Source organism: Salmo salar, chromosome ssa07 (genome assembly GCF_905237065.1).
Source record: "Salmo salar chromosome ssa07, Ssal_v3.1, whole genome shotgun sequence".
Taxonomy (NCBI): domain Eukaryota; kingdom Metazoa; phylum Chordata; class Actinopteri; order Salmoniformes; family Salmonidae; genus Salmo; species Salmo salar.
Genome location: NC_059448.1, coordinates 56,835,623 through 56,862,401, shown reverse-complemented (window position 1 = coordinate 56,862,401; position 26,779 = coordinate 56,835,623). Strand labels below are relative to the sequence as shown.

At 46.3% G+C, this 26,779-nt stretch overlaps 1 protein-coding gene across 1 annotated transcript in view; it reads right to left on the bottom strand.

Moving 5' to 3' along the window:
* LOC106576598 (plexin-B2) overlaps positions 1-13,834 on the bottom strand; it is a 198,623-nt gene extending 184,789 nt beyond the window's left edge. Inside the window, exon 1 of the mRNA XM_045722352.1 lies at positions 13,267-13,834. The gene's annotated coding sequence lies outside the window, so the exon portion shown is untranslated. The remainder of the gene's footprint in view (positions 1-13,266) is intronic.
* Positions 13,835-26,779: the final 12,945 nt, after the last annotated feature.

Sequence of the window (26,779 nt, the reverse complement as noted above, 5' to 3'; positions counted from 1 at the left end):
ACTAATATTGCACACATAGTGAGTCCATGCAACTTATGTGACCTATTAAAACCTCTTTGGTCTAGGGGGCAGTATTCGGAAGTTCAGGGAGCAGGCGTGCCCAAAGTACTCATATAATTGGTACATTTGGATAGAAAACACTCTGAAGTTCCCAAAACTGTTAAAATAATGTCTGACTATAAAACAGAACTGATATGAAAACCCGAGGAGAATCCATCTGGAAGGTTTTGTTTTTGTTGAGCTCACCACCCATTATAATGACTATCTATGGGAAAATAAAAGGAAATCCTCTCAGATTGCAGTTCCTAGGGCTTCCACTAGATGTCAACAGTCTTTAGAAAGAGTTTCAGGCTTGTTTTTAGAAAAATGAGCTAGAATTTGTAGTTTTTCCAGGTGGCTCCCATTTTGGCTTGTAGTGTTATGACGCGCATGGATGAGAGTGCGTACTTCGTTGTTTATCTCCGGTAATGGACATACTATTCTCCGTCTTAAATTGTATAGTTAACCTCTTGGGGCTAGGTGGGACGCTAGCGTGCCACCCGTGGTGCACTCCATCAACAGCAGGTGCATTTCAAGAGCGGCAAATTTGAATCCAAATAAATGTCAAAATTCAAATTTTTCAAAAATACAACTATTTTACACCATTTGAAAGATAAACATCTCCTTAATCTAACCACGTTTTACGATTTCAAAAAGGTTTTACGGCGAAAGCATAAATTTAGAGTATGTTAGGACAGTACATTTACAAGAGTTGTGTGTAATGTTTTGTCAAGTCAAAGACAGGGTCACCAAAACCATAAAACCAGCTAAAATGATGCACTAACCTTTTACAATCTCCATCAGATGACACTCCTAGGACATTATGTTAGACAATGCATGCATTTTTAGTTCTATCAAGTTCATATTTATATCCAAAAACAGCGTTTTACTATGGCATTGATGTTGAGGAAATCGTTTCCCTCCAATAACCGGCAGTCAAGTCAGCGTAACAAATTAAATAATTAAAATTAGAAAACATTGTTAAAATATTATATTGTCATTTAAAGAATTATAGATTTACATCTCTTGAACGCAATCAACTTGCCAGATTTAAAAATAACCTTACTGGGAAATCACACTTTGCAATAATCTGAGCACTGCGCCCAGAAAAATACGCGTTGCGACTAGACGAAAATACTATGTAAATAATCCATTACCTTTGATTCTCTTCATCAGATGTCACAGGTCCATAACGAATGTAGTTTTGTTCAAAAAAGCTCATCATTTATGTCCAAAAATCTCCGTCTCGTTAGCACATGATGTAAGCCAGCCGGACTTCTCGTCATGAACGAGGGGAAAAAATATATTTCCGTTCGTTCAAACATGTCAAACGTTGTATAGCATAAATCATTAGGGCCTTTTTTAACCAGAACATGAATAATATTCAAGGTGGACGAATGCATACTCTTTTATAACGTATTGGAACGAGGGTACCCAACATGAACTCGCGCGCCAGGTGTCTAATGGGACATCATCGTTCCATGGCTCTTGTTCGGTCAGATCTCCCTCCAGAAGACTCAAAACACTTTGTAAAGGCTGGTGACATCTAGTGGAAGCAATAGGAAGTGCCAAAATATTCCTAAACCCCTGTGTTTTTCAATGGGATAGGTTTAAAGTCAATACAACACATCAGGTATCCACTTCCTGTCAGAAAATGTCTCAGGGTTTTGCCTGCCAAATGAGTTCTGTTATACTCACAGACACCATTCAAACAGTTTTGGAAACTTTAGAGTGTTTTCTATCCATATATAATAAGTATATGCATATTCTAGTTACTGGGTAGGATTAGTAACCAGATTAAATCGGGTACATTTTTTTTATCCAGACGTGCAAATGCTGCCCCCTAGACCCAACAGGTTAATTTACATAATAGGGTACCTGATGATTGATTATAAACGTTGTTTGACTTGTTTGGAGAAGTTCATTGATAACGTTTGGGATTCGTTTTGTATACATTTTGAACGAGGGAAACCGGTGGATTACTGAGTCAAGCGCACCAGCTAAACTGACTTTTTTTGGATATAAAGAAGGACTTTATCGAACAAAATGACCATTTGTGATGTAGCTGGGACTCTTGTGATTGCAACCAGATGAAGATCTTCAAAGGTAAGTGATTTATTTTATCTCCATTTCTGAGTTTAGTGATGACTCTGCTTGGTTGAAAAATGAATGTAATGCTTTTGTGTGCGGGGCGCTGTCCTCAGATAATCGCACGGTATGCTTTCACCGTAAAGCCTTTTTGAAATCTGACAAAGCGGATGGATTAACAAGAAGTTAAGCTTTTAAATGATGTAGGACACTTGTGTGTTATGAATGTTTAATATTACGAATATTGTATTTTTGAATTTCGCGCTCTGCAACTTCACCGGATGTTGGCGCGGTGGGACGCTAGGTGAACGCCTTGCCCAAAGAGGTAGCACATTTATACTCCTGAACTTATTTAGGCTTGCCATAACAAGTGGTTGAATACTTATTGCCTCAAGACATTTCAGCTTTTCATTTGTAATTAATTTGTAACTATATAATTCCACTTTGATATTATGGGGTATTGTGTGTAGGCCAGTGACAAAATCTCAATTTAATCTGTTTTAAATTCAGGCTGTAACAACATATAGAAAAAGTCAAGGGGTGAATACTTTCTGAAGGCACTGTAGCTAGCTAGCATGACATTTGGTTTAGTTTAAACTCAGCATTCTGATTCAGAGGGCCCACTTTGAACCCTGGCTGGCTGGACCGTTGTTAAGGAGTTCTGGAAAAGAGCTTTGGTTTGAGGTTGGAGAGGAGGAGGCTGCCAATGTCATGCAGAGTGAAACCGGCACTAGGCCAAACACAGGAACAGGAAATTAAGCACACGGACTGAGACGAGAGGATCAGATAGGCTACACACAGTGTGCATAAAAAGACACACACACACAGAGAGGAGTTGAATGCTGTGCCCTTCAATCAGGCCAGTGATTTCAGTAAACTGTAGCCCTGTAGGGTTTCTTTCCACATGAGGTCTGGATACAGCACCATGTAGGGAATAGGGTGCCATTTAGGATGTAGCCTATACCAGGGCCTCCTATACCAGGGCCTCCTATACCAGGGCCTCCTATACCAGGGCCTCCTATACCAGGGCCTCCTATACCAGGGCCTCCTATACCAGGGCCTCCTATACCAGGGCCTCACACAGCCTCCCACGTGTTGGATGAGGTTTTAATGTAGACTGGTCTGAGAGCAGCCAGTAACGTTTAGAAATACTCCATTAGCATGGATGAGACCCGAATGTAGATGGATGTATAAGTACAAACACATTAGATGAGTCAGTATATGGACTGAACTGAGTACAGTGTGCGTGCTAGGGGATGGGCAGAGGTGTGTTACTGTTCATGGTGGTGGCTGATATTCCCTGCTCCAGGAATACAATCAGATGGATTGCTACCAACAGTGTGTGCATCTCTCCCATACCCATGGACTATTCCATTATCTACACCTGTCACCTACCCTTGGACTATTCCATTATCTACACCCCCGTGAACTAAATTCCTTATCTACACCCCCGTGAACTACCCATGGACTAGTCCATCATCTACACCCCCTCTGTTACCTACCCATGGACTCTTCCATTTGCTACATATCACTGTGTTACCTACCTATGGGCAGCTACAATCTCTACATTGTTAATACCTAGTTATGACATGACCTTGTTATTTTTATCTAGTAGTGACATGACCTTTCACACCTGCTGACCCCACACACGACTGTGTGAGAAAACACCACTGATGTGTGAGACACAGAGAGAGACACACAGAGAGAGACACACAGAGAGAGACACACAGAGAGAGACACACAGAGAGAGAGACACAGAGAGAGAGACACAGAGAGAGAGACACAGAGAGAGAGACACAGAGAGAGAGACACAGAGAGAGACACAGAGAGAGGTCTCAGCAGGTAACAGCTTTAAACCGCAGCATTCAGCATCCACCACCCTGGAGAGTGTTTGTCCCTCTCAGTCCATCATCAGCACATCGTATCCAACTAATATTCAAGATGTTGATAATTCATCTAAATTAGTTGTTTTAGTGCTGGGCTGGAACAAAGCCTGCACCTCTTGCAGCTCTCCAGGATTGGGTGTGTGTCTCTTCTAGAGCCTCAAGCCTGTAAGCAAGCAGCAGAGACAGACAAGAGGTACTCCCACAGCTGAACACAGCAGGTTTACAGTCTGTTAGGGGATGTCATAGACAGGATAGATAATGGCAGAGACACATACAGTGTGTAAAGAAGTCACTCAGCAAGTTGAGTTCACTTCATAAAAGCCAGCAACCACACCTACTGGCCTAGTCTACACTGTGTTAGAACAACAGGAGCTACGCTAGTCTACACTGTTAGAACAACAGGAGCTACGCTAGTCTACACTGTGTTAGAACAACAGGAGCTACGCTAGTCTACACTGTTAGAACAACAGGAGCTACGCTAGTCTACTGGCCTAGTCTACACTGTGTTAGAACAACAGGAGCTACGCTAGTCTACACTGTTAGAACAACAGGAGCTGTGCTAGTCTACTGGCCTAGTCTACACTGTGTTAGAACAACAGGAGCTACGCTAGTCTACACTGTGTTAGAACAACAGGAGCTGTGCTAGTCTACTGGCCTAGTCTACACTGTGTTAGAACAACAGGAGCTACGCTAGTCTACACTGTGTTAGAACAACAGGAGCTGCGCTAGTCTACACTGTGTTAGAACAACAGGAGCTGCGCTAGTCTACTGGCCTAGTCTACACTGTGTTAGAACAACTGGAGCTACGGTAGTCTAACAGACTTCAGGCCAATAGGAAACCCTGTTTAACAGTTAGAACAACAGGAGCTATGATAAACAGGGTTTCCTAATGGCCTAAAGTCTGTTATTACAACTGGAGCTACGCTAGTATCCTGTTAAACAGGTTTTCCTGGAGCTTTCACACACACACAAACCTGCTTGCCTACTTTATGATGAATGTCCCCGCTTACACTGAAAACTGGATGATGTTACCCTGTACCCTTTCTAACCGCCCGTTACCCTGTACCCTTTCTAACCGCCCGTTACCCTGTACTCTTTCTAACCGCCCGTTACCCTGTACCCTTTCTAACCGCCCGTTACCCTGTACTCTTTCTAACCGCCCGTTACCCTGTACTCTTTCTAACCGCCCGTTACCCTGTACTCTTTCTAACCGCCCGTTACCCTGTACTCTTTCTAACCGCCCGTTACCCTGTACTCTTTCTAACCGCCCGTTACCCTGTACTCTTTCTAACCGCCCGTTACCCTGTACTCTTTCTAACCGCCCGTTACCCTGTACTCTTTCTAACCGCCCGTTACCCTGTACTCTTTCTAACCGCCCGTTACCCTGTACTCTTTCTAACCGCCCGTTACCCTGTACTCTTTCTAACCGCCCGTTACCCTGTACTCTTTCTAACCGCCCGTTACCCTGTACTCTTTCTAACCGCCCGTTACCCTGTACTCTTTCTAACCGCCCGTTACCCTGTACTCTTTCTAACCGCCCGTTACCCTGTACTCTTTCTAACCGCCCGTTACCCTGTACTCTTTCTAACCGCGCGTTACCCTGTACTCTTTCTAACCGCGCGTTACCCTGTACTCTTTCTAACCGCGCGTTACCCTGTACTCTTTCTAACCGCCCGTTACCCTGTACTCTTTCTAACCGCCCGTTACCCTGTACTCTTTCTAACCGCCCGTTACCCTGTACTCTTTCTAACCGCGTGTTACCCTGTACTCTTTCTAACCGCGTGTTACCCTGTACTCTTTCTAACCGCGTGTTACCCTGTACTCTTTCTAACCGCGTGTTACCCTGTACTCTTTCTAACCGCGTGTTACCCTGTACTCTTTCTAACCGCGTGTTACCCTGTACTCTTTCTAACCGCGCGTTACCCTGTACTCTTTCTAACCGCGCGTTACCCTGTACTCTTTCTAACCGTGTGTTACCCTGTACTCTTTCTAACCGCGTGTTACCCTGTACTCTTTCTAACCGTGCGTTACCCTGTACTCTTTCTAACCGTGTGTTACCCTGTACTCTTTCTAACCGTGTGTTACCCTGTACTCTTTCTAACCGTGTGTTACCCTGTACTCTTTCTAACCGTGTGTTACCCTGTACTCTTTCTAACCGTGTGTTACCCTGTACTCTTTCTAACCGTGTGTTACCCTGTACTCTTTCTAACCGTGTGTTACCCTGTACTCTTTCTAACCGTGTGTTACCCTGTACTCTTTCTAACCGTGTGTTACCCTGTACTCTTTCTAACCGTGTGTTACCCTGTACTCTTTCTAACCGTGTGTTACCCTGTACTCTTTCTAACCGTGTGTTACCCTGTACTCTTTCTAACCGTGTGTTACCCTGTACTCTTTCTAACCGTGTGTTACCCTGTACTCTAACAGCTAAAGGCTATCGGCACGCAGCAGCAGCGACCTCAGCGTTAGCACTACTTTAGTGCTCATAATTAAAACTAAAGCCCCGCGTGAGGAATGTTTGAGGATTAACGAGCGCATTACATCGTGTTCAGGGGGAGAGAAAGATGAAATTCCAGCACCAACAGAATGCAGGAGGATTAAAACAGTGGTGAGCTCTTGTTCAATATCACTAACACAGACAACACACAAAAGGTCCCCAGCAGGTAGGCTAAGCTGCTTTTGTCAGTCACTCCCTCTAAAACCTGGACACTGTGGTGAGCGGCTGACAAAATAATAAAACACCCGCGCACACACACACACACCACACTTGGCGGCTCTCATATATCAGCCATCTGTCAGTGTGTGTGTGTACCTGCATTTCTCCACTGCATATTTAAACAAAGCAAAGCTTTGATTTTGTCTTTTGATTTCTCCCCTCCCAGAGACTTGATCTAGCTCAGAGTATAAACAAACTATTCCGCTCTTCCTTCACTCTGAGGGTAGAAAGAGTGTTGTTCTACCCTGCTCTTATCTTCCTGTTCCTTCCCAGCGCCACCCAGCCGTCTCTCTGCTGCTCCCTTCTACCAGCGCCACCCAGCCGTCTCTCTGCTGCTCCCTTCTACCAGGGCCACCCAGCCGTCTCTCTGCTGCTCCCTTCTACCAGCGCCACCCAGCCGTCTCTCTGCTGCTCCCTTCTACCAGCGCCACCCAGCCGTCTCTCTGCTGCTCCCTTCTACCAGGGCCACCCAGCCGTCTCTCTGCTGCTCCCTTCTACCAGCGCCACCCAGCCGTCTCTCTGCTGCTCCCTTCTACCAGCGCCACCCAGCCGTCTCTCTGCTGCTCCCTTCTACCAGCGCCACCCAACCGTCTCTCTGCTGCTCCCTTCTACCAGCGCCACCCAGCCGTCTCTCTGCTGCTCCCTTCTACCAGGGCCACCCAACCGTCTCTCTGCTGCTCCCTTCTACCAGCGCCACCCAGCCGTCTCTCTGCTGCTCCCTTCTACCAGGGCCACCCAGCCGTCTCTCTGCTGCTCCCTTCTACCAGGGCTGGGGAACCAGAGCAGAACACGCAGCAGAGCTTTGAAGACGTCAGATGGGAAGCACTTGACTAACATCACCAGAGTCTTAAACAGGAAACGGCCCAACCTCTGCTCTGCCTCTCATTCTTCAGGACCACATGGAGATTTAATATGCCATGTCTGCTCCAAACATCCAGAAAAACACAAACAAGAAGGGAAGAGAACCTTGCAAAACCTGCCATGAACGTTAGCTAGTCCACACAACTCTGTGCATAATGAAACAGAAGACAGGGACCAGAGAACTCCACTCTCCATATGGATATAGAAGACAGAACAGACAGGGGATCAGAGAACGCCCCTGTGTTTCAGAAAGCTGAACGTGACACTCCCGAGTCTACAGTCTGTAGTACACCCACGCCTGTCTCCAAGAAGTCGGCTGTCTGGAGAGGCCTACGACATCCCGTCTCCAAGAAGTCGGCTGTCTGGAGAGGCCTACGACATCCCGTCTCCAAGAAGTCGGCTGTCTGGAGAGGCCTACGACATCCCGTCTCCAAGAAGTCGGCTGTCTGGAGAGGCCTACGACATCCCGTCTCCAAGAAGTCGGCTCCGTCTGGAGAGGCCTACGACATCCCGTCTCCAAGAAGTCGGCTGTCTGGAGAGGCCTACGACATCCCGTCTCTATGCCTATGTGTGGGGGCGAGTTGACACCAGCAGGAGAGAGAACCCCCAGTGTGCTGGAGCAGCTGTCCCCCTACAGGTGTGATCTCACCTCAGACCCAACGTTGACACACACCGGGACACCTGCTGACCGGTAACATCCTTTATGTGAGGTCACTACACAGACAGGGCACCAATATACTGAGTCACTTCTCAAATCTGCCACCAAGCCATAGCGTGACATTAGGACTGTCACAACATACCACAGCTTGGTCACCAAGGGAAAGAATCGATACACGGACACAAACCATACAGGACAGTAGTGACCATGGCCCAAGCCCACCAACATCAAACACTGAGTAGCAGTGCAGTGAGAGTAGCATGGCAACATAACTAACTGCCCCATATAAAAGGTGAAGCAAGAGAAAAACAAACACCAAGTAGCCTACTTCATGAATGTTATATATTGAACCTTTATTTAACTAGGCAAGTCAGTTAAGAACAAATTCTTATTTACAATGACAGCCTACCTCTAACCCGGACGACACTGGGCCAATTGTGCGCCGCCCTATGGGACTCCCAATCACGGCCAGTTGTGATACAGCCTGGAATCAAACCAGGGTCTGTAGTGATGCCTCTAGCACTGAGATGCAGTGCCCTAGACCACTGCGCAACTCAGGAGCCCAAAACATATGAACATGTAAGGACATGGGTAACATTTACAGTAACCCTCCACACACAAACAAGTAAATGAGTCACCATCAATTTACCGTCTTCCATGGCAGAGCTTAAACTGTGTCCTGGAATTTAGGAATTTCCAGGATTGACAGTAAATGTAGGACAGAAAATGGAAACTGAAAAGTTCAGGTGGGGATATTCCAAAGTCTACTGGTAGAGAACTGAGGAACTAAATGATTCACCATACTGTCAATCCAATCGTATTCATCACATGCGCTGAATACAACTGGAGTAACACAGGAGGAATAAACTCTACTTAGCAACAGCAGAACATGAAGCACCTGGTGTCGTCCAGGAGGACTGACAGTAATAAAGAATCTGGTGACATCCAGGAGGACTGACAGTAATAAAACATCATGAATCTGGTGTTACCCAGGAGGACTGACAGTAATAAAACATCATGCATCTGGTGTTACCCAGGAGGACTGACAGTAATAAAGAATCTGGTGACATCCAGGAGGACTGACAGTAATAAAGCATCTGGTGACACCAGGAGGACTGACAGTAATAAAGAATCTGGTGACATCCAGGAGGACTGACAGTAATAAAGAATCTGGTGACATCCAGGAGGACTGACAGTAATAAAGAATCTGGTGTCATCCAGGAGGACTGACAGTAATAAAACATCATGCATCTGGTGTTACCCAGGAGGACTGACAGTAATAAAGAATCTGGTGACATCCAGGAGGACTGACAGTAATAAAACATCATGCATCTGGTGTTACCCAGGAGGACTGACAGTAATAAAGAATCTGGTGACATCCAGGAGGACTGACAGTAATAAAACATCATGCATCTGGTGTTACCCAGGAGGACTGACAGTAATAAAGAATCTGCTGTCATCCAGGAGGACTGACAGTAATAAAACATCATGCATCTGGTGTTACCCAGGAGGACTGACAGTAATAAAGAATCTGCTGTCATCCAGGAGGACTGACAGTAATAAAGAATCTGGTGACATCCAGGAGGACTGACAGTAATAAAGAATCTGCTGTCATCCAGGAGGACTGACAGTAATAAAACATCATGCATCTGGTGTTACCCAGGAGGACTGACAGTAATAAAGAATCTGCTGTCATCCAGGAGGACTGACAGTAAGTACAGGACTTTATAGGAAATGGAAAGTGAAACCGTCAGGTGGGGAGACTACAGACCTTCTCAGGTTGACTTGGTGAGCAAACAGACTGGAATGAACATGTTCAGTGGTCTGATGAGTCAAGTACAAACACATGCATGCAGACACGCCCCGTTTCTCCACAGCAAACAACCTTTGGACTCCAGCTTCTGAAGCCCAAGTACAGATGACACACACTGCCAATCACTAATGGAAAAAAAGCTAATGCTTCATATACACACGGACGTACAAACGGCACTAAACAAACATCTAAACCTTTACCTTTCAGACCAGTACTGTTCACCTGAATGTACCTGTAAGAACTACCCGTCCTTAACTGTCCCACTTCACCAGGTGTCCCACTTTACCCAAACCCACAACCTAGATTTACATTAGTCATTTAGCAGATGCCATTATCCAGAGCAACTTAGTGCCTCCATCTTAAAATAGCTAGGTGAGGCAACCACATATCACAGACCTAGTAAGTACATTTTCCTCAATAAAGTAGCCATCAAAGTCAAAGCTAGTAAGCAGGGAAAAAGTCAAGTGTAAATTCACGAAAGGGGTGCTGAAAGGGGTGCTGAAAGGGGTGCTGTGGGATTATTTAAAATACTATTTGAAGCTGTAGGGTTTCAGATGTTTTCAGAAGACGGGCAGGTACTCTGTTGTCCTAGCTTCAGGAGGAAGACGGGCAGGGACTCTGTTGTCCTAGCTTCAGGAGGAAGACGGGCAGGTACTCTGTTGTCCTAGCTTCAGGAGGAAGACGGGCAGGGACTCTGTTGTCCTAGCTTCAGGAGGAAGACGGGCAGGTACTCTGTTGTCCTAGCTTCAGGAGGAAGACGGGCAGGGACTCTGTTGTCCTAGCTTTAGGAGGAAGACGGGCAGGTACTCTGTTGTCCTAGCTTCAGGAGGAAGACGGGCAGGTACTCTGTTGTCCTAGCTTCAGGAGGAAGCTGGTTCCATCATTGGGGTGCCAGGACAGAGAAGAGCTTGGACGGGGCTGAGCGGGAGCTGCCCTCCCATAGGGGTGGGAGAGCCAAGAGACCTGAGGTGGCAGAATGGAGTGTTGGGATGTAGGGTTTTAACATCTTGCTGCTCCGTAGGTAAGTACCATGGTATTGTATGTGAATCTACTACGGATAGAAAGTGAATATCTTCAATGTAATATGATATTAAAAGTGACTATAATGAAAAGCAATAAATTAAACTTTAACAATGTATATGAGAGACAACAAGTGCTCATTCTCCAAATGTATTTGTTTTCAATAAACACTGGAGACTAAATATAGTTAACATGTTGTCAACAATCTAATCCAACCCGTCTGTTTTGCCCCATAGTTGTGCAGGCGTCGGTTCTGTTGCACTCGTCGGTTCTGTTGCTAAACAACCAACCCCTCTATAGAAATTGAAAGCTGGGGTTGTTTTCATCAATTGTGTTCTCTTCTCTCCCACACGTTCTTAAATCCCACAGACACTGGTCTTTGTTCCACAAATCATTATTCTGAATTGTCTACCAAGTGGTCCTCTTCAGCTGAGAGACATGACCCCAAATTAACCCTCGTGGAGAGCTATTAGTCTGCCTGAACATTAGGAGCAATGGCCATGTTCACGATTGACAGGGAGTTTCTGAAGAGGGAATGGTGTTGCAGTGATTTGAGCCCACAGGCAAGGAAAATCAACACACGGCATGTTGTCCACTTCCAGTATGTGTGTGAGACTCAGATAATGATGCATGGACATGGTGGAAGGAAACAGCACCTGGCTCTGTGTGGGTGTCCAGTAAGCAGATGGTTGTGTTTGGGGAGACCATCCAAGATTCTCCACACACACACACACACACACACACCAAAATCTGGCTCTTCAATAATGGAAATGTTCATTTAACGTTAATCCCTATTAGGGGGGGTGAAACAAACTTATTCAGTCTCTTATGACAGAGATGACTCTTTATGGGGGAGAGAGGAGAAGGGATGGAGGAGAGAGAAGGGATAGAGGAGAGAGGGAGAGAAATAACACATACAATGTTGACTCTCAACAAGGCAGGTCCAGTGACTACAGAAGGGGGGGCCTGTTCCGTTCTAGGGACAGGGGGTTACGGACAACGCACACACACACGGGTTTGAGCAGGAAACATGAATCAATAGCGTCAGTGTATACTGTGTCCATGTTCTGCATGAAAGACAAACAAACAGGCCTATTACTCATGGTCAGTCTCACACACACACACAGAGAGAGAGAGAGAAAGAGTCCCAGAGAGAGGAGGGGAAAATGCTCCCTCTGTTTTTGGCCCTCTCCTTTTGACCTTGAGGGGGCAGGGGCTCTTCCTGTTCTGGGTCTGAACCACTACAGCATGTGGTGACTGACTCTGCTTTCTCTACACGGGGTTCAAAGCCCAAAGCTCAACTGCATTCAGCATTAGATGGGATATGGGAATGAGATGGGCCAGTGCTCTTACAAGTGACCTACTTGTTGGAATGGCTATTCAAGTAGCCAATGCATGTCCATTGACAATGGCTTACAGGCTTCAATTGCAGGCTTAATTATACCTAAATGCATGTGTTCAGTTGACAGATGCAATGGTGGAAGTGATGCCTGGAACATTGGGAAATCCAGATCAGTTCACACCAGGCAGAGACCAGGTAACACATTAGCCTACAGCCAACATGGCTGAATACATACATGTTGCCTGGAGAATAGTTTCTCCTGAAGTCTGTTTGTAGGATGAGATGCTGTAGGTCGGTATTTTATTAGGATCCCCATTAGGTAGGCTATGGAGTAAAAGCCTTGTCGTTTCACAAATCTGTTGAACACATCTCCCAACGAGTGACATGCAAATTGTTGGCCTGTTTTGAAGAGCTGCCAAACACCGAGGTCAATGTTTGAAAATCATGCAGTCGTTTTCATGATAACATCCCACTGCAATACACATAGCAAACGCATCTAACGTTAGTAAACTACTTTCACATACAAACCGTGCAAGAGCAGCCTACTGTATCATTGCCACGCAACATTGTAGCCGCGTGACTGGTTAACGAGGAGCTCTGAGATTTGTTCTATTGCTTAGGGCTGGAACTCACGCTATTTTTTACATTTATTACAGAATTAACACTACAGCCCTCTATTTCCTTTTCTTGACTCGCTCCCCAGTTGTAAGGAGAGAAGACGTTTCTACCAAGCATATGGTGGCTCGTTGTTATACCAATGTTATAGAGCCAGACCGACAATGTGTCGTTTCCTTCACATCATTCTTAATCAAACTCAGCCGCTGACAAGTTAAAATACACGCTTACCTCAGGAATCGGTAGTTGAACACGAACTCGCTGTCCTAATGGTTCGTCTCCTCTGTTTTTACAACCCAAACGAAGTCCTGTTGTCTACGTTGTCACCGTCCGTAAAAAGTTCAGCTCTTCCCCGGGAGAGGAAACATTGTGAGATGCTGAACGGAGCGCGCGAGCAACGACTCTCTAAATCCCGGGAAATGTGACACGGTATGGAAGTTTGGCACTTTCCCCACGACAAGCGACTTTTCTTCACGCCCAAGAAAACGTAAACACGGAATTAATTCAGATGTGTTTCAGATTCAAAGACGAACACACCTTTGGATTAAGTCCGCCCTCATGAACTGGCAAGAAACGGCACGTTGAACTGTCCGCGGTACAGCGGCCAAGAAAAAGAGAGATGGAGTATCTTCTCTCACTCCTCCCCCTCTCTCTCTCTCTCTCCCACGACAATACACGGAGCCTGTATGTCTCAGTTTACACACAAGACGGGGAGAGACTGCAAACTATCGTGAAGCCGGAGAAAAACAACTGAGCCCTCCACCCTCTTCTTTTCAGTGGCAGCGCCCAATAAAAAGAGGGATGGAGTATTCTCTCTCTCCTCCCCCACAATAGACCGAGCCTGTACGGATCAATTTACTCACAAGACGGGGAGAGACTCTGCAAACTGTCCTGAAAGTCTTGAGAAAAACAAATGTAGCCCTCCACCCTCTTATTTTCACTGGAGACAAGAAATAACCACTGGAAGCCCCGCGAGCAGCGCTGTTCGAAATGAAAGCGCAGCTGTCTGTACACTGCTGAACAATTCCAGAATAAACTGGAAGATTGTAGGCTAGCGCTAGGCTACATTGTAATCTGTTGTAGTTTTATGTCGATGAGAATATTATGCTATATGAAAATCCAACCTGGATGTCGGACCGACTGTCCCCATTTCTATCAGCTACATTTCTGAAAATGGTTTTCAGGGGTCAAATCCTACTTGACCGTGCAATGCCTATAATGCACGGCTCTTGGAGACAATAGTTACATTGTTTCCTATGTTTGGTTAGGGGGCAGTGTGGAGGTATTAGGTAAATAACATGCCTCGAAGGAATGTTACAGTAGGCCTAATGCCATTATTGCTTTATCAATTATAACTGATGCAGGCTAATACAGGATGCATTCATGCTTCAACACACCCATAACATCTGTCACGATGTAATAGATCTTTGTTAGTGTGTTTTTCTACTAATTCATTCATTCATTTGTACTCAGTTCTCAACTGGGCCACACAGTTGCTGTGAAAATATCAAAAGTCATAGAAGTCAGCCAGTGTCTGGAGGGAAACAGATTAAGCCTGGCTATGCTAGACTGGGTCCAGTAAAAACCACCAGGCTGGACCAGGGTTGCTGGACACACGGAGGACAACATTAGGCCTGCGTCCCAAATGGCACCCTATACCCTTTATAGTGCAATACTTTTCTCCAGGGCTCATAGGGCCTGGTCAAAAGTAGTTCACTATAAAGGGCATAGGGTTCGATTTGGGACGCACACAGGGTCTGAAAGGTCAACAATAAAGCCACCTGCTCCTGTTCAAAACCTGATGTCGGCCATTGGCTTTTGACCCCACTGTGACCTTTCGACATGCCAGGCTTTGATATCACTTGTACATGTGTAATCCTCCATGTTGTTGTTTCTAGTCTATTGAGGTGTGTGTCAGCTCTTATTCATGTTCAGTGAGCTTACTACACACAACTAAACCTAGCCCATTCTCTCATTCCACTCAAGTGCCTCTTAGAGCCACCATAAGCCTGGCCAGCAATAGCAAGGCTTTTTACTGCCAGGTATTATGGTGGTGACTGACTGAATGGTGACTGGTGACTGACTGAATGGTGACTGGTGACTGACTGAATGGTGACTGGTGACTGACTGAATGGTGACTGACTGAATGGTGATGATTCTGTATAAGGCTGCTCCTCTTACTCAACCACACCTTGACAACGGCAACCCTTTCCGCTCACACACAGAAGAGCTGGGGCTGTGGTGTGTGTGTGTGTGTGTGTGTGTGTGTACTGGGTGTCAGCAGTGAATGATTTATGAGTATGCAAATGAGGCTGTCAGAGGACAGTGTGGAGTCTGCCCTGAAGGCCTGGAGGGGACACAAACACACACACACACATACTGACATATCAAAGCAGAGAGGGACAGACAGAGGGAATGAATGACTGAATGAAAAAAACAGGGAGAGAGAGCGACATAATGAGACAGGCTGAGGGAGAGAGAGTGACAGAATGAGACACAGGCTGAGGGAGAGAGAGTGACAGAATGAGACACAGGCAGAGGGAGAGAGAGTGACAGAATGAGACACAGGCTGAGGGAGAGAGAGTGACAGAATGAGACACAGGCTGAGGGAGAGAGAGTGACAGAATGAGGCAGAGGGAGAGAGAGTGACAGAATGAGGCAGAGGGAGAGAGAGTGACAGAATGAGACACAGGCAGAGGGAGAGAAAGAGTAACAGAATGAGGCACAGGCAGAGGGAGAGAGAGCAACAGAATGAGGCACAGGCTGAGGGAGAGAGAGTGACAGACTGAGGCAGAGGGAGAGAGAGTGACAGAATGAGACACAGGCAGAGGGAGAGAGAGTGACAGACTGAGGCAGAGGGAGAGAGAGTGACGGAATGAGGCAGAGGGAGAGAGAGTGACAGAATGAGACACAGGCAGAGGGAGAGAGAGTGACAGAATGAGGCACAGGCAGAGGGAGAGAGAGTGACAGAATGAGGCACAGGCTGAGGGAGAGAAAGAGCAACAGAATGAGACACAGGCAGAGGGAGAGAGAGTGACAGAATGAGGCACAGGCTGAGGGAGAGAGAGTGACAGAATGAGACACAGGCAGAGGGAGAGAGAGTGACAGAATGAGGCACAGGCAGAGGGAGAGAGAGAGCAACATAATGAGACACAGGCAGAGGGAGAGAGAGAGAGTGACAGAATGAGACACAGGCTGAGGGAGAGAGAGTAATGACAGCCCGGCTCAGAAAATTAATAGAAATTGTGACTGACCATGGAACACTCCACTCCGCTATTTACAGTTATCTGTTGTGGTTCTCAGTAATGAACCAATTGTCTGCTCTCAATGGAACTGTCACAGAGTTGTTTACCAGAGCCGTGACAAAGAACCGAGGGTGCCGCAGCAAAAACCATTAGGACAAAGAGGAATTGATGAAGGGAAGGAGGGAGAATGCTGAGGCTCGCACTGTCACGAATCTCAACATTCGTTTTTACTTGTTTTTCTGCAGTTGAACAAATAATGAATATTGATCATGTAATCATGGTGAATGGGCTATTTTATTTGCAATCATGTGGAACTGCAAATTGAGTCATTATTCATAGAAAATGACTGACAATGACTTCTTCTCATCACAATAGAGGTGTACTAGACAGGTAGGATAGGTGAACAGGCCTCCATTCACTAATGGTACAATGACAGTGCCCTCTACTGGTTGAAAATGGTGGTGCATCAAAACAACAACAGTCAAACACTTGTCCAACAGCCGGAAAGAAGACAAGCAAGATGTTTTTGTTTTTTGCTAATCTAGACGCTTATTATCAAAATTGTGTTTACAGTAATCTGGCTTCCAACCACTTTATCTTCCTCATCCTCATAGATCTTGGAATGTGGAGCCCATGCATGTTCATGAGAGACTGCTGGTGGAATAGGGAGAGGGGGAGGACTGTCGATGGAATAAGGAGAGGGGAGGACTGTAGATAGAATAGGGAGGGGGGGGACGTGGATGGAATAGGGAGAGGGGAGCACTGTCGATGGAATAGGAAGAGGGGGAGGACTGTGGATGGAATAGGGAGAGGGGGACTGTCGATGGAATAGGGAGAGGGGGACTGTCGATGGAATAGGGAGAGGGGGAGGACTGTGGATGGAATAGGGAGAGGGGGGACTGTCGATGGAATAGGGAGAGGGGGAGGACTGTGGATGGAATAGGGAGAGGGGGAGGACTGTGGATGGAATAGGGAGAGGGGGACTGTCGATGGAATAGGGAGAGGGGGAGGACTGTGGATGGAATAGGGAGAGGGGGAGGACTGTGGATGGAATAGGGGGAGGACTGTCGATGGAATAAGGAGAGGGGGAGGACTGTGGATGGAATAGGGAGAGGGGGGAGGACTGTGGATGGAATAGGGAGAGGAGGGGAGGACTGTGGATGGAATAAGGAGAGCAGGAGGACTGTCGATGGAATAGGGAGAGGGGAGGGCTGTGGATGGAATAAGGAGAGCAGGAGGACTGTCGATGGAATAGGGAGAGGGGCAAGGCTGTGGATGGAATAGGGAGAGGGGGACTGTGGATGGAATAGGGAGAGGGGCAAGGCTGTGGATGGAATAGGGAGAGGGGGACTGTGGATGGAATAGGGAGAGGGGGAGGGCTGTGGATGGAATAGGGAGAGGGGGAGGACTGTGGATGGAATAGGGAGAGGGGAGGGCTGTCGATGGATTAGGGAGAGGGGCAGGACTGTCGATGAAATAGGGAGAGGGGCAGGACTGTCGATGGAATAAGGAGAGGGGAGGACTGTCGATGGGAGAGGGGAGGACTGTGGATGGAATAGGGAGAGGGGCAGGACTGTCGATGGAATAGGGAGATGGGGAGGACTGTCGATGGGAGAGGGGAGGACTGTGGATGGAATAGGGAGAGGGGCAGGACTGTCGATGGAATAGGGAGATGGGGAGGACTGTCGATGGATTAGGGAGAGGGGGACTGTCGATGGAATAGGGAGAGGGGAAGACTGTCGATGGAATAGGGAGAGGTGGAATAAGTGGAGTGGAGATATTGAAAATGAAAATGGGAGAAAAAATATGGTTTATTTTAAACCCAAAGAGAGAGAGAGTCAGTCTGTGACGGGTCTCAGCTCAGTAGTACTTGTCACTGTGATTTATTACACAATACTGAGATTACAGAAAGGGAGTGTACGCACACACACACACTGTACAGACAAACACACACACACACACACACACACAATGTACATTCACAAACGAGAAACCGATCAAGAAGCAGGGAGAAAACAGAAACAGGGTTCTCAATCACTGAGGCTGAAACTTCAGCCAATCGTCAAATTGACCCTTAAACTGGCGACTTCCCAGTAAATAACATTGTCTTTAAAGAGCTCTATTCAACTCTGATTTCCACTGCCTCACCGATCAACAGAGATAGAGATTGTGACGGGTTCCCAAATGAAGACAAAGCATTTGTTCATTCTCAGAACTCTGGAGTTTAATCAGCGTGTCGGTACGGAACAATCAATCAGGATCCGTCAACCCTTAAGAGCATTCCCATCAGTCACTGGTTCTCTCTGAGGACCAGATATTCACACCACGGGGATATGACAGCCTTGAGGGTGTGTGTGTGTGTGTGTCAGATTCTGGAGCCATCCCATTAGGTGTGTGATAATTCTGTTTAGGTAAATTAATTGTGAGGAGTTTCTTTGACACAAAATGCAACGCTTCAGTCACGCCACCTCATTTTCACTAAGCCACTGAATCTGTTTGTTGTAATGATTAAAACTGAACACGTTTTCTTAATCTCTTGAAATCAAAATGTCCCTTAGAATCACTCCATCACTGCATTTTCTGGCTGGTTGGCATCCAATAAGAGGCTTTGCCGAGCAGAACAATCCAATAAAAAGTTATGAATGTTTAATCAGCGTTTATGCCGCCTTTCACATAACCTTCATGTGCCAAAAAATAACTAATTTTTCATCAAGACCAGCAATATTACTAACTTTCAGATTGACAAATGGGCTTCATCAAATACTTTCCAGCTGCATTAACGTTCCCATTTGATATACAGTGCCAAAGATATCACATGCAATAGCTTCAGATTTAATGGCCATTGCCTAGTATTGATGTACTGCTGCACTAAGAAAAGTTTAACTTTGTGTACTGTACTTGTGTGTGTTTGTGTTTGCATGTGTGTGTGTAGGCTACTGTGCGTGTGTTGTGTGTGTGTAGGCTACTGTGCGTGTGTTGTGTGTGCGAGCGTGCATGTGTGTGTCCTTTATTCATCAGACGACTCAGTCTGTTTGCTCACCAAGCCAACCGGGGAAGGTCCCTACTCCCCCAAGCCAACCGGGGAAGGTCTGCTTGCTCTGCTTAAGATAAGTTAATTGAAGGTGAATCAGTGAGTTGCTCAGTCCACTTCCAGCAAACCATGGAATACCTCCACTGAACAGGGTTCCCCAACTGTCTTCCCTCAGGATATTACAGAACAGGGTTCCCCAACTGTCTTCCCTCAGGATATTACAGAACAGGGTTCCCCAACTGGCTTCCCTCAGGATATTACAGAACAGGGTTCCCCAACTGGCTTCCCTCAGGATATTACAGAACAGGGTTCCCCAACTGGCTTCCCTCAGGATATTACAGAACAGGGTTCCCCAACTGGCTTCCCTCAGGATATTACTGAACAGGGTTCCCCAACTGGCTTCCCTCAGGATATTACTGAACAGGGTTCCCCAACTGGCTTCCCTCAGGATATTACTGCTATGGCTTGGTAGTGTGGCACTGACTCCATGTTCTTTTCCATTTGTATGTGTGTGTGTGTGTTTGTGTGTGAGCATGTGTGTGTCACTGTAGAGTTGACCAGTAGGTGGCAGTAAAAGCTTGTTTTAAAAGTTCCTACTCTAAATTAAAGGGACAATCTGTGTGTGGTTGCAGTAACTGTATGACTTGTGATTGTTTTTACAGTCCAGTATGTAACTCTCTTCATAGTGCAGTAAACCACACTTGACAACAGCAGCCCTCTTCCTGAGGACAGAGCTAGCCTGGATGCCATAGACATCACAGGAGGTTGGTGGCACCTTAATTAAAGAGGACGGGCTCATGGTAATGGCTGGAGTGGAATCAGTGGAATGGTATCAAATACATCACACATGGTTTCCATGGTTTCCAGGTGTTTGATGCCATTCCATTTGCTCCGTTCCAGCCATTATTATAAGCCGTCCTCCCTTCAGCAGGCTGCTGTGGTAGACATGTCCTCATCAGGAGGACCGTGGTCCACTGTCCCAGCCGTCCTCCCTTCAGCAGGCTGCTGTGGTAGACATGTCCTCATCAGGAGGACCGTGGTCCACTGTCCCAGCCGTCCTCCCCTCAGCAGGCTGCTGTGGTAGACATGTCCTCATCAGGAGGACCGTGGTCCACTGTCCCAGCCGTCCTCCCCTAAGGAGGCTGCTGTGGTAGACATGTCCTCATCAGGAGGACCGTGGTCCACTGTCCCAGCCGTCCTCCCCTCAGCAGGCTGCTGTGGTAGACATGTCCTCATCAGGAGGACCGTGGTCCACTGTCCCAGCCGTCTCCCCTCAGCAGGCTGCTGTGGTAGACATGTCCTCATCAGGAGGACCGTGGTCCACTGTCCCAGCCGTCCTCCCCTCAGCAGGCTGCTGTGGTAGACATGTCCTCATCAGGAGGACCGTGGTCCACTGTCCCAGCCGTCCTCCCCTCAGCAGGCTGCTGTGGTAGACATGTCCTCATCAGGAGGACCGTGGTCCACTGTCCCAGCCGTCCTCCCCTCAGCAGGCTGCTGTGGTAGACATGTCCTCATCAGGAGGACCATGGTCCACATATTCCAGCTATAGCACATTGCATACAATTAGTTTCAAAGCTCTTGCTCATCTGTGTCATCTAATATACACACATCAACACCTCCACATAGACTACACAGGCATGCCTGCACTAACTGGGAAACATCTTTAACTCACGGTTCACCTTCTATTCTCTATAATAAATAGGAATCCACAGAAAGACTATAGTAGTAGTAGTGGGTAGTGTTTAAATAGAGCTGTGTTTGGATAACATTGGGTTAATGGGGCGTCTCTGTGTTTATGCAAGGACATCTGTGTGTTTATGCAAGGACATCTGTGAGATGATTTCTGAATGTCACTGCTGAAGTTACCACAGGGGGAGAGATGTGTGACTCCAGTCATACCATTGAAAGGTAAACAGACTCGCTCTGTTCCTCTGGGTCAGCTGTTGGAGTTGGACTAGGGAGTTAATCTACTGGCCACACTGGAAGAGGGAGGAACAGAGGAAGCGAGGAAGGAAGGAAGGAAGGAAGGGGGAGGGAGGGAGATATAGAGAGAGAAGAAGAGGGAGAAAAAGACAGAGAGCAAAAGAGAGAGAGGGCTCTTAGAGAGATAGAAATGGAGAGAGAGAAGGGATAAGGATCTGGGGAAAAACACATGAAAAATAAAGATAGAAAGAGAGACACCAACTCTCTCCAAATCATGATAGCATGCATCCATGTTATAACAGACAGGGTTATGGGGGTGTACTTTTGTTGTATGGTACGGGGGAGTGGAACACTGGAAGTAGAATGGTCCTGGGGTCTCACTTCCTGCTCTGGAGCACCACAGACGCCCCTACGGCCCCCAGCTCAACTTTCTCACGCTTGGAGCCAGAGAACACCAGAGAACACCACCACAGACCCTCCTCTATCCCAGAGATCCCCCTCTGCCCCTATGCCATGCAGCATCGCCATGGAAACCTGTAATGCACATCACTGTTTTCTGATTTCACACAGATATGGGAGAGAAAAAGGTGAACTCAGGTGAACGAGAGTTTGATATGTGATCGTTCTAGGTGTGTGTGTAGGTGGTACGTGCCATAACTTACCCTTGGCAGACCATTCATATCATGTCCTTCATACCACAACACTATGAGACAACAATGTTTATGCATCATCGCATTACTTAAGGATGATTTGTTTGTCTTTGGAACGAGAGAAAAAGAGAGAGAGAGCGGAAGAGAAGGAGAGAGAGAGAGAAAGAGAGAGAGAGATAAAGAGAGATAAAGAGAGAGAGAGAGAGGGTGAGAGAGAGAGAGAGAGAGAGAGAGAGAGAGAGAGAGAGAGAGAGAGAGAGAGAAAGAGGGTAAGAGAGAGAGGGTGAGAGAGAGTGAGAGAGAGAGAGAGAGAGAGAGAGAGAGAGAGAGAGAGAGAGAGAGAGAGAGAGAGTGAGAGAGAGTGAGAGAGAGAGAGAGAGAGAGAGAGAGAGAGAGAGAGAGAGAGAGAGAGAGAGAGAGAGAGAGAGAGAGAGTGAGAGAGAGAGAGAGTGAGAGAGAGAGAGAGAGAGAGAGAGAGAGAGGGTGAGAGAGTGAGAGAGAGTGAGTGAGTGAGAGAGAGTGAGAGAGAGAGATAAAGAGAGATAAAGAGAGAGAGAGGGTGAGAGAGAGGGTGAGAGAGAGAGAGAGAGAGAGAGAGAGAGAAGGGTGAGAGAGAGTGAGAGAGAGAGAGTGAGAGAGAGAGAGAGAGAGAGAGAGAGAGAGAGAGAGAGAGAGAGAGAGAGAGGGTGAGAGAGTGAGAGAGAGAGAGAGAGAGAGAGAGAGAGAGAGAGAGAGAGAGAGAGAAAGGCTGAGAGAGAGCGAGAGAGAGAGAGAGAGAGAGAGAGAAAGAGAGAGATAGAGTGAGAGAGCGAGAGAGAGGCAAGAGTATGCTTTCACAGCTTCACAGCTTCCTTAAGTGTCCTGTGGATGACGCACTCATCACCGTAGCAGCAGTCGTGTTGGGAGCATCAATTCCCAGCACAGCCCTCCGGCTATGAGAATCTGGAAGTTTCTCAAATAACTCAAACTGACCTCATTACCCCTCCTCCAACCCTCCACACCTCCTCCATCCCTGTCCCCATCTCCTCGTCTCCATCACCTTATCCCAGCCTTTATGTGTCTCACACACACACATACACACACACACACACACACACACACACACACACACACACACACACACACACACACACACACACACACACACACACACACACACACACACAGTGTCTTACTGCATTACTTCCTCTGACGGGTTTGGGGTCAAGGGTCAGAGATCTCCTTCAACTGTCTCCAGGGAAACGCAGGGGGATGTGAACCTCCGTCCGACTCTGAACGCTGTCCCTCTACGCTGTCACACACTCCCCGTGCCGCCCCCAACCCACCCCTGAGGCCTCGCAATACACTCCCACACACCCTCTCTTCCTCCTCACACACACTGACACACACGCCCCCGGCACAGTTCTCATGGTGCTGGGCCACATGGTGGTCCACCCTCCACCCTGTCTTCTGACCTGGCTGTCCCCCAGGGATGTGTTCTTTATCTCAGATACGCAACAACTCCAGGCCCAGGCCCAGGCCCAGGCCCAGGCCCAGGCCCAGGTTCAGGCCCAGGCCCAGGTCCAGGCACCAGACAGGCCATGTGCTGCTGCCGCTCTACAACAGGGAGGTCTTCATTTACTGCCTTTCTTCAGAGCCTGTGTATGGTTGTTTCCATTCTGGTCTTTAATCAATAGTGAATTCATCAGATTTCTCAACAATAACATGAATTAATCAATTGAGTGCCAAGGAAAGACAGAGAGCAGTCGATGCAGAGTGCGGACAAAGTCACACAGGCCCAGAGGACAGAGAAGACTAGAGTACCACTGCTGAGTGTGAGATAATGACCAGACAAACCTACAGGTAACTGCCAAAATAAAGGAAACACCAACAAAAAATGTCTTAATAGGGTGTTGGGCCGCCAGAACAGCTTCAATGCACCTTGATTCTACAATTCTTCCATGAGAAATTCCATCATTTGATGTTTTGTTGATGGTGGTGTATGAGGCACCACTCCAAAATCTCCCCTAAGTGTTCAATTGGGTTGAGATCTGGTGACACACACACACACACACACACACACACACACACACACACACACACACACACACACACACACACACACACACACACACACACACACACACACACACACACACTTTAACCTCTTATAAGGATCTCTACAGATCGGTGTCCCACCCATGGGACGGTTGAGCTAACGTAGGGTAATGTGGTGATTAGCATGAGGTTGTAAGTAACAAGAAAATTCCACAGGACATAGACATATCTAATATTGGCAGAAAGCTTAAATTCTTGTTAATATAACTGTACTGTCCAATTTACAGTAGCTATTACAGTGAAAGAATACCATGCTATTGTTTGAGGAGAGTGCACAGTTTTGAACTTGGAAAGTTATTAATGAACCAATTAGGCACATTTGAGCAGTCTTGATACAACCTTTTGAACAGATTTGCAATGGTTCATTGGATCAGTATAAAACTTTGCACATACACTGCTGCCATCTAGTGGCCAAAATCTAAATTGCACCTGGCTGGAATAATACATTATGGCCTTTCTCTTGCATTTCAAAGATGATGGTACAAAAAAATACAACAAAACTGTTTTTCTTTCTATGTATTATCTTTTACCAGATCTAATGTGTTATATTCTCCTACATTCCTTTCATATTTACACAACCTTCAAAGTGATTCCTTTCAAATGGCATCAATAATATGCATATCCTTGCTTCAGGGCCTGAGCTACAGGCAGTTATATTTGGGTATGTCATTTTAGGCGAAAACTGAAAAAAGGGGCGGACCCCCTATGCTCCTTTGAGACCCCTCTTTCAAAATCACTGAGATGTATAAAAAATACATGACCCTAAGCATGATGGGATGTTGATTGAATAATTAAATCAGGAACTACACCTGTGTGGAAGCAACTACTTTCAATATATGGTGTATCCCACGTTTACTGTGTTTAGTGTTTCCTTTATTTTGGCAGTTACCTGTATATTTATGCATACAGTGTACTGTAGGTGGAGAATAATATTGAGGCACATACACACACACACACACAGACACACAGACACACACAGACATACACACAGACATACACACACGCACAGACATACACACAGACACACACAGACATACACACAGACATACACACACACACACACACACCTGTAATACAAAGTAAGAAAATGAGAAATGACCCATCAAACTCTTTTCGGGATGTTGAGATGAGTATAATTAATTTGTGGACGTTCCTAATCACTTTTTCTCTTAGTTATTCTCATTGAATTGGACCACCACAGAGATCAGTAATTACAATCCAGCCTCTGTGTGCTGCTGTGCATGTTAAAGCATTAAAACCAGCAGGTAGGAAACCACTGATGAAGGTCATTCACCAGCAGAGATCAAAGCAAAATCAGAGATGAATCACCTGGTGCATCCCAAACGGCAGCCAGCGCCCATCTGATGAATCTCCTGCACTTAGCCTACCTGTTAAACGCTTTATGAAAAGATCACCTATTGAGAGTGAGCGGACCTTTCTAATAACGGCCTAATACTCCACCAGGGGTTTCTACCTGATCCAGACAAATTGATACTGACACACCATCAAAACAAAGCAAAACGAGCACATCCTCAAAGATCCTAAATCCTTCTATTAAGATGGATAACAGATTATAATCTCTCTGGGGGAAATGTAGAATATATTTCTTTGAAATCAGATGAAAAGCTTTCCAAGATACAGCAGACATGTATCTCTTAATCCTCCTTAAAAACCAGAGGAGCCTTCATTCAAACAAAAAGGGGTAGAGGGTTACACACACACACACACACACACACACACACACACACACACACACACACACACACACACACACACACACACACACACACACACACACACACACACACACACACACACACACACACACACACACACACACAGGGGCTAAGAGGAGGAGTTAAAACAGAACATGTTCCCAGAGTGTGAGTTTTATGGAGTTCTCAGGCTACCGAAGTGGTGTGTGTGTGTGTGTGTGTGTGTGTGTGTGTGTGTGTGTGTGTGTGTGTGTGTGTGTGTGTGTGTGTGTGTGTGTGTGTGTGTGTGTGTGTGTGTGTGTGTGTGTGTGTGTGTGTGTGTGTGTGTGTGTGTGTGTGTGTGTGTGTGTGTGTGTGTGTGCGTGTGTAACAGGGTTGATTATGCTTCCACTTGCCACTGCAGAAATATGTATTGAATGTTTATGTACAATAGTTGTATTATTTGGTTCAGTTAGATGTCAATAAGGTGTTATGTCATTGGCTACAGGTGCAGATAGGGGGAGGTCCACAGATACCCTAATGAAATCATTCCTTGGTCTCAGGGGCGAAAATCTGATATCAACTTTAGAGGGGACAATTACATTACATTTTCTCAAGAGCAATTCCTGAGGGGGACACCACAAGTAGTGCTGTAACACATAGCCTACATTGTAATATGGTAAATGTATATTGAGGAACCAAAGAAATAAGGTGTTTGCCGTACTCCTAACTACCGGTACCCAAAACTACACAACTAATCACAACAGCAATACCATTGCCTTTAACAAATCTTAGTTCAGTCACCAGTTTAAGTTGAGAGTGGGTGTATCCATGGCATTTTCCAATTATGTTCCTATTTTACAAGTCAAAAAAAATGGAGAACCTTTCATAATGTTGCCAAACAAAGACTCAAAAAACTTACCTGAGACTCCCTGTCTCTGCCAGTCTGTCCCTGCATATCTGTCCCCAACTCTGCTGTCTGTGTGCCATCTGTTGCCTGCTCTGCCTAAAGACATCATTGTGAAACATTTCCATTAGAATTTCATTTCTTTCTTATGAACATTTTATCAACTAGTCTTTGAGATATTAGGCTACTAGGGTTCT